Source organism: Podarcis erhardii, assembly GCF_964252035.2.
Source record: "Podarcis erhardii genome assembly, chromosome: 8".
Taxonomy (NCBI): Eukaryota; Metazoa; Chordata; class Lepidosauria; order Squamata; family Lacertidae; genus Podarcis; species Podarcis erhardii.
In genome coordinates this window covers 88,302,631-88,314,701 of record NC_138499.1, presented here as the reverse complement: position 1 = coordinate 88,314,701, position 12,071 = coordinate 88,302,631, and the positions used below count along the sequence as shown (strand labels likewise).

At 44.5% G+C, this 12,071-nt stretch overlaps 1 protein-coding gene across 7 annotated transcripts in view; it reads left to right on the top strand.

The window, feature by feature from the left end:
• LOC309347809 (protocadherin alpha-C2-like) overlaps nt 1–12,071 on the top strand; it is a 191,258-nt gene that overhangs the window by 97,065 nt on the left and 82,122 nt on the right. The window lies entirely within an intron of this gene.

The window sequence follows — 12,071 nt, the reverse complement described above, 5'->3', positions numbered from 1 at the left end:
CATATATAAACAGCTTTTTCCATTCTTTTGGTAATTCATGTTCTATTATACCTCACAAAAATGCTTTTTTTTTTTTAACAAAAGTTATTTTGAACATCTTCAATTCATTATAAATCATTTCCCAATAACTTTTTATAACTTTACAATTCCACCACTTACGGTAAAACATTCCTTCTTTCTCTTTACACTTCCAGCACTTATTAGAGCTTGTTCTATACATTTTTGCAAGTTTAGCAGGAGTTAAATACAATTGATAAATCATTTTCATGTAGTTCTCTTTCAGAGTTGTACATGCGGTAAATTTTAAATCAACTTTCCATAATTTTTCTCAGTCTTTCATTTGTAAGTTGTAGCCTAGATCTTGTGCCCATTTAATCATTACACATTTGACTTCCTCTTTGGTTTCCCATTCTAACAATAAATTACGGTATACATCTTCTTCAGTAACATTCTTATCCTCTACAATTTCTCTTTGAAATCTAGATAAAGTATATCTAAATAATTTCTTTTTGTCTTCTTTAAAAACCTCATTTACTTGAAAATATTGTAACCAATCATTAACATGTTCTCGGATCTCTTCAAATTCTTTCAATTTTAGTTTCTCTTCTGTTTCTATTACATCCCAGTCAGCTATTGATGCTGTGTACCTTGATCCTATACATGCTTGCTTTGAATAAATTCCTCCAGGTTCACTGGATCTTGCTCTCAAACAAGTAAGTACTCATTTGCAGCCTTTTGTACTATTGTACGGTTAGCATACGATACGACAGAACAGGGAAAGTTTTAATTTACCTTGAATGCTTTGGGCTAGCCCTGCTCCTGGGCACTTAATTCTTGGAACTGGCTAGCATAAGTTGGGCACATAATTTACCAAATGTACTGTAGACATCATGAAACTAGTTTGCCTTATCTGTACCAGCCAGATAGCTTTGTAAGGACTTTGATGTGTGGCTAGAACACCAGAGTACAATATGTAGACCACAGCATAGTGATTTTTAACGGGGTTGGATAATGAGGCCACAGAATCAGATTGTCATAATGAATTTGTTAGCCTCCAAGGTACTGCAATCCTCTGTTGTCACAAGGGGCCTCCTTTCACAGCTCACCCATCACAGAAAACCTGTTCCTGGGCCCAGGAAAAACCCTGACATCTCTGCTAAGTTTTTACTTTAATTATAATAATTTATTGCTGTTATCCTCAGTTGGAATCAATTATATTGCGTATAAAATCTCCAGATCCTTTAATTCTGAAGGCTGCATGAGTCAGAGAGAAAGAATGCTAATAAGCATATTCAAACAGCCCAAGGAAAACAATAGGTATTATATTGACAATTTTATTTACAAAATAAGCAGCATGATGTATAGAGTATCCAAACTAAAGGTTGAAAATGCTAGTGATATTTAGAGATCCTAAGAATGCTGGAGAGAGACTGGATTCCTCACAAAAGGTAGCCCTTCTTCTCCACTTCTGGGAATATGCAAATATCCTCACCCTTCCTACTTTTGCAGCACACAAAAAGGCCAGGTTACTCTCGCCTCCCTATGAGTGGTCTGATATTTCCTCCTCTTCCCTTCCCATGACAGCAAATAGGATTTTGAAATAATTTACTGCCACTCCTCTCCTTAAACATTTATATACCAGACCCAGGAACTCAAAGAGGGGTGGGGGCAAGATTGTCTTTCCTGCTTTAGTTTGCTGCCTTGCAAATGTGAGACAATAGTGACACAAAGGAAGAGAAGAGCAACAGGCAGACCAAAAATTCATGCATCTGATTGGCTCAGATTGAAATGCATGCATGCGACTGATGGGGTTGGGAACATCATTTATAATCCTACCCAAACCCTGTGGAGGTTTCAGTGCATTTCTGAGAGAATCCTGATTGGCTGGTAGTTTAATCCACTGGGGAAAGTGTTAAAAAAGGAGGTTCAGAGGGATCTGCTGCCTTCCATAAGGCACTTCTAGTGGAAGTTATTACAGTGGTACCTCGGGTTACATACGCTTCAGGTTACAGACTCTGCTAACCCAGAAATAGTACCTTGGGTTAAGAACTTTGCTTCAGGATGAGAACAGAAATCACGCGGCAGTGGCACGACAGCAGCAGGAGGCCCCATTAGCTAGGTGCTTCAGGTTAAGAACAGTTTCAGGTTAAGAATAGACCCCCAGAACAAATTAAGTACGTAACCAGAGGTACCACTGTATAGTATTTACAAGCCCTTTTAAGTTCCAATAGATGGATGGAACCATTAGGATGGTTGTGCCTGGCTGTGCTGCCCAGAGATGATTAGCCAGTACAGCAGATGGGCAAAAACAAGTCCAGAGGGTCTCTAAGTGTATTTAATAGGAATGTAAGGAACAGAGGAGGAACTGGGCTATAGCTTTGGTGGGTTTGGAGATTTAGGGTAGGCAGTGCCCCAGTTGTGCTACGTGAGGTGCCTCCATTGCTCCCAGTGGTTCTTTGTAGCAAAGAAATAGCTATAATTACTGTACATTACCCACAGCTGTGGTAATGTGTAGTATGGACACAAGCTGCTGTTTGAGAGTGTACAAAGATATACTAAGAGCTGCTTCAACCACAAAACACATGATGTTGAGATGAAAGCTCTATTAGCTGGGTTTCTTCCTCTAGCCATCTGGTCCCAGTAGTTCACAGACCAGTTTTCTGTTAACTTCTAGCCATTGCCAGAAGTAAATTTTAAAACATGTTTATTGACTGGGCATCATACCAGCCTTGCAAGGTACAATGAGCCCTCTGTAAAATATGTGAAAAAGAGCTTTGTGAGATGCCCCACTCAAGATGGAGTCAGTCTCTTGAGAGGGTGATTGCAAGCCAGATCCAGGTACTCTTGGAGGAGCCATATTTCCCAGATCCATTTCAGTTGGGTTTCAGACCTGGGTTTCATAGGGAAACTTGGTTGCCTTGTACAATGACATGTGTCATAAAAGAGACAGGGGGAGTGTGTTGATATTCTTTGACCTTTTAGAGGTTTTCAATATTATTGACCATGGTATCATTCTGACACGGGTGGCAATGTGGTCTAAACCACAGAGCCTAGGGCTTGCCAATCAGAAGGTTAGCAGTTCGAATCCCCGCGACATCGTGAGCTCCCATTGCTTGGTCCCTGCCAACCTAGCAGTTCAAAAGCACATCAGAATGCAAGTAGATAAGTAGGTACTGCTCAGGTGGGAAGGTAAACAGTGTTTCCGTGCGCTGCTCTGGTTCGCCAGAAGCGGCTTAGCCATGCTGGCCACATGACCCGGAAGCTGTACGCTGGCTCCCTCGGCCAGTAAAGTGAGGTGAGCACCGCAACCCCAGAGTCGTCTGCAACTGGACTTAATGGTCAGGGGTCCCTTTACCTTTACTTATCATTCTGAGACGACTGCCTGAGCTGCATATTTGGAGCATTGCATTCCAATGATTCCGCTCCTACTTGAATGATAGACTCCAGAAGGAGTGGCAGAGCATATGCCCATGCTGCCCAGGGTGGGTGTGCTCCCGAGGGGGGAGGGGCATAGAGGGTTTTCTCCCAGGTGTGGGATAGCTGCTTGGGTGCACTGAGCGGTGCGGGCCCTGCAGCCAAGGGTGGAGCGAGCCACCCAGGGGGGCGGAGCGAGCTGCTGATGGTGGACATTTGGCGCACTGCCCACCCGCGACTCCCAAGCCTCCCCCAGCTGTCAAAACAAAGGGGGAAGACACACAGCTGGCCTCAGTGGCATGGAGTGCCTTTTACCAATTTAGGCCAGTGGCTCAAATACAACCCTATCTGAACAGGGGTAATATAGCTGCAGTAATCTGTTCTCTGGTAAGTACAAGATTGAACTATTGCAATGTGCTCTACATGGAGCTGCCTTTGAAAATGGTTTGGAAGCTTCTATTAGGAAAGAATGTGGCTGCCCGACTATTGACAGCTTCAAGGCGAAGAGATACTATAACACCAATTCTGTTACAACTAGATTTGTTCTAGATTCAGAGCTCAATTAAAATGCTGGTTTTGACCTATAAAGTTTAAAAATGCTGGTTTTGACCTATGTAGTTTAAAAATGCTGATTTGACCTATAAAGCTCTTTAGGTCTCAGAGTCTCAGTAGCTTCTGGAAGTCACTTACACTCTTAGATCTTCTTCTGAGGTGGGAAACTGTCCTTCTTGAGGTCCGCCTGGTCGTTTGTTAACATCTTTTCAGGTAAAAACTTACCTTTTCCTTCAGTATTTGATGGGCTGGGATGATGTTATTTTGCTGCCAATGCTTCATTTTGCTGTTGAGGTATGTGTGTGTCTTTGTATCTATGAAGGAACTGCAGTTGATTTGTATGAATCGTGCTCCTTCTAGGGTAGTTTGTCCTACTTTGGTCCCCACTCTGCACTTAGCTCTCACCTATGGCTCCTAGAAGCTGTCAGCATTCAACAGTGGGCACACCCCAGGAAATGGTTTTGACTAGTCGGCTAAAACAGGTGAGGATAGCCAATGGGTCTCAAATTCTCAGTGAGTTAGGGACTTCACCTGCATGTGAAGACAGGCTCTGGCAGATTGAGCAGACAAGACCAATAGTGGCTCCAATGGTCATTAAGGCGGTTTCTGCACATGCTGTAGAAGGAAGTGAGGAGCAGATGAGGATTGCCAACCTGGGAAGGTACCCAATCTAGGAGAAGGAGAACTCTGGTCCTAAATCTCTGATGCTTTGCATGATCTCTTTGGGAGAAGAAAAGGCTAAGGAATAAACCCTACATAAACCCAGAGCAGAGTCCCTAAGATGGCTGGATGGCGCCTTGTACGCCTCCTTCTGGTAACTCCTGCAGCCAAGCTGGTGCCAGATGTCTTGCTCTGCTTTCCTTTGGACCCTTTCAGTGAGGCCGAGAGGGGGGTCTTGTCATCTGGGTAGCCCAGGACCTTCATACACATTGCCCAGGTTTGCGTCCCAGGAAGGTCACTTTATGCCTTTAACACAACAGTTTGACTGGAGCCACATTCCATTATCTCTTGAGACAGAAGAATGTCAACCAACAAATCCTTCCTCATGTTAGCCTAAGGCGCTGTTTTCTTTCCTGACTAGCCTCTGCCTTTGATTGATCTCCCTAGAAATGTATCCATGCTGTGTCTGGAACTGCAGGTCAAAAAACAGCTGCTTCTTTCCAGGATCTGTTGTACTTGTGCTTATAACAAATGTTTTGGCATTGGCAAGCTTTGTCTTCACCTGCCACTCTAAGCCTTTCTGCATATATGCTTTTTTCTTTTCTATTTCCCCCGCCCCTTAACTTGTATGTCTCTTCAAGTAGCTTGTTAAAAAACTTTCCTTGCTTTGCATTGGAATTTTATGTTCTGCATTTCTCAGACATTTGAGTACCACTGGTCACACAATACCAAGGTGTTTTGTCACAGTGACCAGGAAGTAGGATAGTATTGGGGCATCTGCTGCTAGAAAACACATGTTGCTTTCTAAACTCCTGGTTGTCTTTCTCTTCTTGCGCTTTTAAACTAGAGACTTGCTTGTTGTTTTACCTAGGACTATGGGGTGTTTAATGACTTAATAGCATTTTTAAAGTAATCTGTTACACCTGGAGACTGACTCCAACAGGAGGAGAGATATAATTTCTAAAAATTGCTGCTGTGCTTAAGGCAGCTACATAAGCTCTTTCCACATTTCAGTTTACTTTCCATCAGACTAACTTCACAACCTCTCAGCTCAAGTGCATATTGTAATAGTTGTCTCCGAGTTAGTCTTCAGTTTACAAATCATTCACTGTATGTCTCAGGAGAATTTACTTCATTTTTCCTCATTTCACTCTGCTAGTCTACCACTACATCAGTTCTATGGACCAGTTCCAACTTCAAATAACAGCTTTCCAGTCCATCTATCTATGGGGGGGGGGATCACACTCCACTTAATTTGGGAGGGGGGTGAGGGTGGGAGCAGCTTGGAGGCCCAGAAGCAGGAGGCAATATAGACTGAAACCTAGTTTACATGCTGTGCTTGCCTTATGAATATGATATTTATGCTGCTGTGTATGCTTCCGAAGTGTATTTTATATGATAGTTTGACATTGTCAATAGAGCATATGAATATTGGCCAGCCAAAGCAGTTTGAGAGATGACTGAAGAGCAGAACTAGACAGTCTTGGAACTGAGTTCTCTTTGGTATCTGTCTCGAATCTGGGTAATCTTCTTAGCATGCTCACAGCTTGGAAGAGTAGATGTAAGGTCCAGATGTCTCTATACTGAAATGGTTGCACTAGAAATTCACACTAGTTGTTGCTTCTACTATTGGGTCCTGAAAGACATTTTCTGCTTCAGGGTGGGCTTCTTTCTCACTTGGTGGAGGTGATGAGAGAAATAGGAATTGCAACATTGAAATCTGTTAATAATTTGTCATGATGTGCTAATTTAAGACGGAACTGCTTTGAGCTAATGACAAGTTGGTATATTACACCTTTTAAAAATCAAATGAGATAACAGCCTTTTCTGTTGGAAGTGGCAAAGGGAGGAGGGGAATTCTTCCCATCTTTGCTAGTTTGCTCAGCAACCAAGAGCTTTCAAATGATCAAGGCAGTAACTGAATCAATAAACAGAAATAAAATTAACATTGGGCCCTCTGTTTTTGCTGACTCCACAGAGATATCCTCACCTCCTTTGGAGTTTATAAAATCTTTTTAGAGTGTTCAGAGGTCTCTCTCTCTCTCTGTGTGTATTGCCTTATATCAATCCTATTTGATTGTTACGTATTACTGTCCCCAATATCATTGAAAGTGTTCCAGAGCTAACCCAAATCTGACAAGTGCTTTCATGTCACAGTTTCTAATTCATATACATCAGTCTAAGGCTGCAGTACTATATACATGGAGAAAGTCCAAATGAACATTTTAGAACTTCTGAATAAACATGCACAGGACTGTTCTGCTGGCCAGGGTGCTGCATGTTAGAGAACATTGCCTTGCCCCTACAATAGCAGAATGGGAAAAGAAATCACTTTAATGTTGCCTATCATGTCAAAGGAGATCAATTACATGAGAGTATAGAAAAACAACAAACAAATGCCGGGATTGTTCAGTATTTGACTTCCTTTGCTATTGGTAGAACAACCCATAGATCTCATTAAAAAAAAAATACTCAATTTTAAACATTGTAATATTTTACTTTAATTTCTTTTAAAATTCTGCCTGTCATCTTCTAAAAAATATATTAAAAAGTGGCAAGCAGTATTGACAAGTTAGAACAATATAACAGTGTTAAAAATAATAAATTAAATCAAAACAGTATTAATTAGAATCAATATAAAAAACCCGCACAGCCAAATATATTTTTTCAAGCTGAGCAAAATGAAGACCTCTTGGCCTCCCCAACCCCTGCACTTGTACAGAACTGCAACAAGTGCCATTTAGTGATCTCAAACTTCTGCTGAAGGATCATCAAGGAAGTATCTGGTCCTTGTGAGGAGCTCCCAAGTCAGCATTTGACTGCCTAAGCCAGGCAGTCTGTAGGTACAGGGACTGGCTGCTCTGCAAAAAAGTACATAAGAGGAGGCTGCTGTATTAAGCCCATGACCCATCTAGTCAAGCATCCTGTTTTCACTGTGACCAGCCAATTGATTGTGCCAAGCACCCAAGTACAAGTGCTTTCTACTCCTGTGGTTCCTAGAAATAGATTGAGAAACAAACTGCCCCTTGTACCATTATAGCCTTCACCATAAAACCTCTGTCTACCAGCAGGCCATTAAACCTTCTGTCATCCCTAAAGTTAGACTTCCTCTCTTGTAGAACCTGCAGTCCCACAAAGAGCCTTTCCCCTCCCACCTTTGCAGCCTGCATGCTAGCAGATGGACAGAAGTGGCACTTGTCCCTGTCATCAGACACAAGCACTCTGGGCACACAAACCTTTCACTTCCTGAAAACTTCAAATTCTGCAGCTCATTGTCATCCTTCAGAACCTTCCTTTCTCTTCTAGATAGAGAGAGTGGAGCAGGGAAGTACCCGTATTTCATGCACAATTTGCTGTCTGGTTCAAGATCTTCATGTGAAATGGGTTTTAATAGGCAGGAAAAGATACATTAATTTCAGTTTATCCCTCCAAGTGCCCATGTGTGCATTGAACATACAAAGAGATCAGCTTACCACTTCATTTAAAATGTAGGGCTGAGCAAAGTTTAAAGTTCCATCTGTAACAGAAAAAGCCATAATACTGCCTTCATTCTCAGCAGCAACAGCAGTAAAATAAATGCAGGCAAAATACTTACCGTATATTTCCAGTATAAACAGCCTCAGGCATGTGCCTGAGATGGAGCAGTTGGATATATATCTGCTCCTATTGCTTATCAAAGTGAAACGGGAAGAGAGAAAGGAATAGTCCATATGTCCCCCCCCCCCCTCTCGGGAGAGGAGAGGAAATGACACCACACAGAGCCCTCTCAACAAATTACATTTCTATGATCTGTGTCTGTCTATTGGCAGTACAGCTCTGTGGTCTTTAACCCCTACTCATGCTAACTAGTAAGAATATCCATTGCTAGATTGGGCTGCTAATCTCCCACACTTCGTTCAAGTTCCATCCAGCTGAATAGGGCTTGTCTTTAGATACCTAAATCCTGTCCAAGTCCCATTTATTTCAATGGCGTCTTTTCAAATAGAATATTAAATGTGAAATGCAAGAAAGAAAAGATGCATTTTAAATGTTTCCTTAAAATTGAGATGAAGGGACCAGGAATGAAAAAGCATGAGTTAATAGCAAAAGGGAACTGAGGTTTTAATCAGTTTGGTGCTTGATGAATGGATAGCAATGGAGAACAGACTTACAGTGCAGTCCTGTTTATGTCTACATAGAAGTAAGCCCTATTAAAGTCAGTGGGACTTAGTAAGAGTCTTTTATAGAGCCATTACATAAAAGGGATGAATTTTAGAAAGCAGCAAGCCTTAGCTATAGAGCAGTACAGTGGTACCTCAGGTTAAGAACTTAATTCCTTCTGGAGGTCCGTTCTTAACCTGAAACTGTTCATAACCTGAAGCACCACTTTAGCTAATGGGGCCTCCCGCTGCCGCCGCACAGCCGGAGCACGATTTCTGTTCTCATCCTGAAGCAAAGTTCTTAACCCGAGGTACTATTTCTGGCTTAGCGGAGTCTGTAACCTGAAGCGTCTGTAACCCGAGGTACCACTGTAATGTGGGACCCCAAAGAGAGAAAGAAGGCTAAAGGCAACAGCTTCCTGTGACACCTGAAGGGGTGATCTTGCCGTTGAAAGAAGGTGAAGCAAAACGGAAGGTTTGCAATGAATGCTTTTCTTCGGCATGTTCAGCTCTTCCCTTTTCCTCAAAAGCACTTGGCTGGTTGCCGGCAAGTTGCCAGTACGCAGCACTCCTTTGGACGGCGGTTCACTTGTTTGCATTCGTGCCAAAGGTCTTCCTTGGGAGAGACCCATGTCTCTTCCTGCAGAGAGGCATAAAAGAGAGAGCATGGAGAAAGCTCCAAGTTACAAGATGGCTTCAGGTTACCAGAGGGGCAGTTCGAGGGTAGCGCCTTCCTTGCCGGCGGGGAGCAAGGCGGCAGCACGAGAGACGCGGCCGCCCTTCCTTGCCCAGGAGTCCTTACGCCGCGGGTTTCCTGGAAATCAAGTTCCCTGCGGTTGACTCGTAAATCACCGCTCAGCGGCCGCTCGACGCGCTCCCGAATCCAGCGGCGAATCTCGGGCGCGCAGTTTGCCTGCTTGGCAGCCGCTCTTCTGCCCATTGCCCAGCGCTCAAGAGATGCCGCCCGCAGGTTTCCTGGGAGGCGCAGCGGGCGTCGGGGGGCCGCTGGTAGCCGCGCGTTTAAGGGGCTTCTTTCTGGGCAGCTGCTGCTTCTCGCCTTCTGCCAGATGCCCGCCAGGGAGGCTGCCCCAGGAAGGACGTTTTGTTCCGAGGCGTGAAGTGGAATTGGAAAGCTTGCTTTTGACATGCGAGGAGCTCCCAGGTGTTGTCGGTGAAGCGGAGGAAATTGGTGCGGGAGGCGACAACCCTCTTTTCAGCTCAAGGCCGAGGATAGGGGGTGGCTGCCGTGACGTCATAGAAACAGCAGCCAATGCGGGACTGGAATTGCAAGCGAGTTTACAAGAAGGAAGACTAGCAGCGGTGGTTACCTGGGGTCCTGACCAGACCAGGCACCTGCAGAACCCGGCAGCCCAGCACGTTGACCACTGCGGGAGAGGCACAGAAGCCCTGCCCAGAGGAAGCCGGTGGATATTTTTGGTACCCCGTTGACTTACTGGCCTCTTCGCAGCTAAGTTCTTGGAAGTGGATTTGGCTTAAAGATAAAGCGTGGATGTCAGAAACGGATCTGGAAACGCCTATATCACGCAGGCACGCTCATCGGGGCGGACAGTCAGGACTGGTGGCCAGCTGCGTGTGTTGCCTGCCGGTGACCCGGTGTTGTGCGTGAAACAGCCCAGGCGAAGAAAATGCTTCTTACTATGCAGGACTTGTGTGCGTAAAGGAAGTCTCACCACTCAAAGCTACCCAAGAGATGGCTGGCAAACGCTCAAAGCTGCAGCTGTGAAATATTCTTCCAGAATAGTTCTATGGGCTTAGATGACTTACGGTTAGGACTGAAACTCTGAGCCTCCCAGAGCTCATCTTCAATCTCGCCCAAAGGAGATCCTGTTTACACCCTTCCATGAAGGCAAAGGCTGCGCACACCCTATACTGTATATTTAAAGCACACATCCTCTCGCGTCCCGCTTACCCACGCACCAAGAATCCTATATCCGTGTGCATCCTTTGAAGGCATGGTGCCTACACAGCCAAACGGTCAATCGCAGAAGCGCCTTCAGTTGGAGTTTGGGGGCTGAGCTGCGATACGTCCTCTTTGTCCTCTTTCTTCTTGAGCATCGCCAGCCTTGGAGCGTCGGAGAAGAAGAAGACGTGGTTCAACAGTCGGAGCCCTGAGTTTTCGCACGCAGCTTTAATATGCAGCCGCATTTTAATAAGGACTACCAGATTTAAGCAATCACAGAGTAATGAGGAGACGTTTAATGGCCCCCAAAGGCGCTCCGTTTTAAGCAGAGCAGCAGATTAAAACAAAGTGTGTCCTACACCCACCAAAGATGATGACCAAGCCGTTAAGACAGGGGCTTTCAAAGGGTGTGGCTGTGTCACACTGGTGTGGGGCAGGAGAAGATGGCAAGAGTGGCGGGAAGATTCAAGGACAATCAAAGAATTTTTTTTTTTTTTTTTTTTTTTGCAGAATATGGATAGACACCCTTTCAAAATGAGAGCAAGAGCATCCAGTGATACTGATGATAATCCTAGTTGTGATCCAGAATCGCCTTTCGATCGGGTGCTGGAGAAGACCCTTTTGGGGTTGATTCATGTTCTTATGTAGCTGCATTGTTTATACTTTCTGGATGTCCCACGATCATATTATTCAGTAGCTGTGTTCTGTGTTACAAATCAATCATTGCTAAGAGTTGTTTCTTTTTGTTTTCCAATGTATTTCTTTGCAATATATTAGCAAATTTGGCGTGGCGCGAGCAAATTTTTATCTTGAAAGCGAGGACTAGAGGAAAAGGTTTTGAAAGCCAGGCGTTAAGGTGCCACAAGTCTCCGTTATGTTTACAAGCACATCTTGCAAGCTGCAACAATTGCCTCATCCTGATCCAAGAGTCGTCCTGAAGATTTTCCCGCTGGAACTCAAGAGAGGCCTCCCTGGGGCATAACACAAAATCCACCCGGGAACACGAGGGCATGTCAGCCAGGTGGCGAGGCAGTAAAGCAAGTACGAACAAAAACTCCTACTCTGGGGCGGAGCAGCCTCGGGATTTGCCAGGTGGCAAGAAACCCAAGACTTCTGCTTCTTCCAGCTTTCCTCTGCTTCTGCCCTGCCTCCACTAACCTTATTCCCCGCATATAAATTCATTAGCCCGTCAAAGGAATTCGATAGTGTAACCTTATTTACGTCCACGCAGAAGTAGGCCCCATAGACTTCAGTGGGCCTTACTCCCAAGTGAGTGTGCTTTTGTACGGGATTGCAGCCTATGGCACAGGGGTGCCCCGGTCTTAGGAGGCGCCCCAGGAAAAAACACTGTAGTCTCACAGCAACGAGACTCTCAAGCAGCCGGT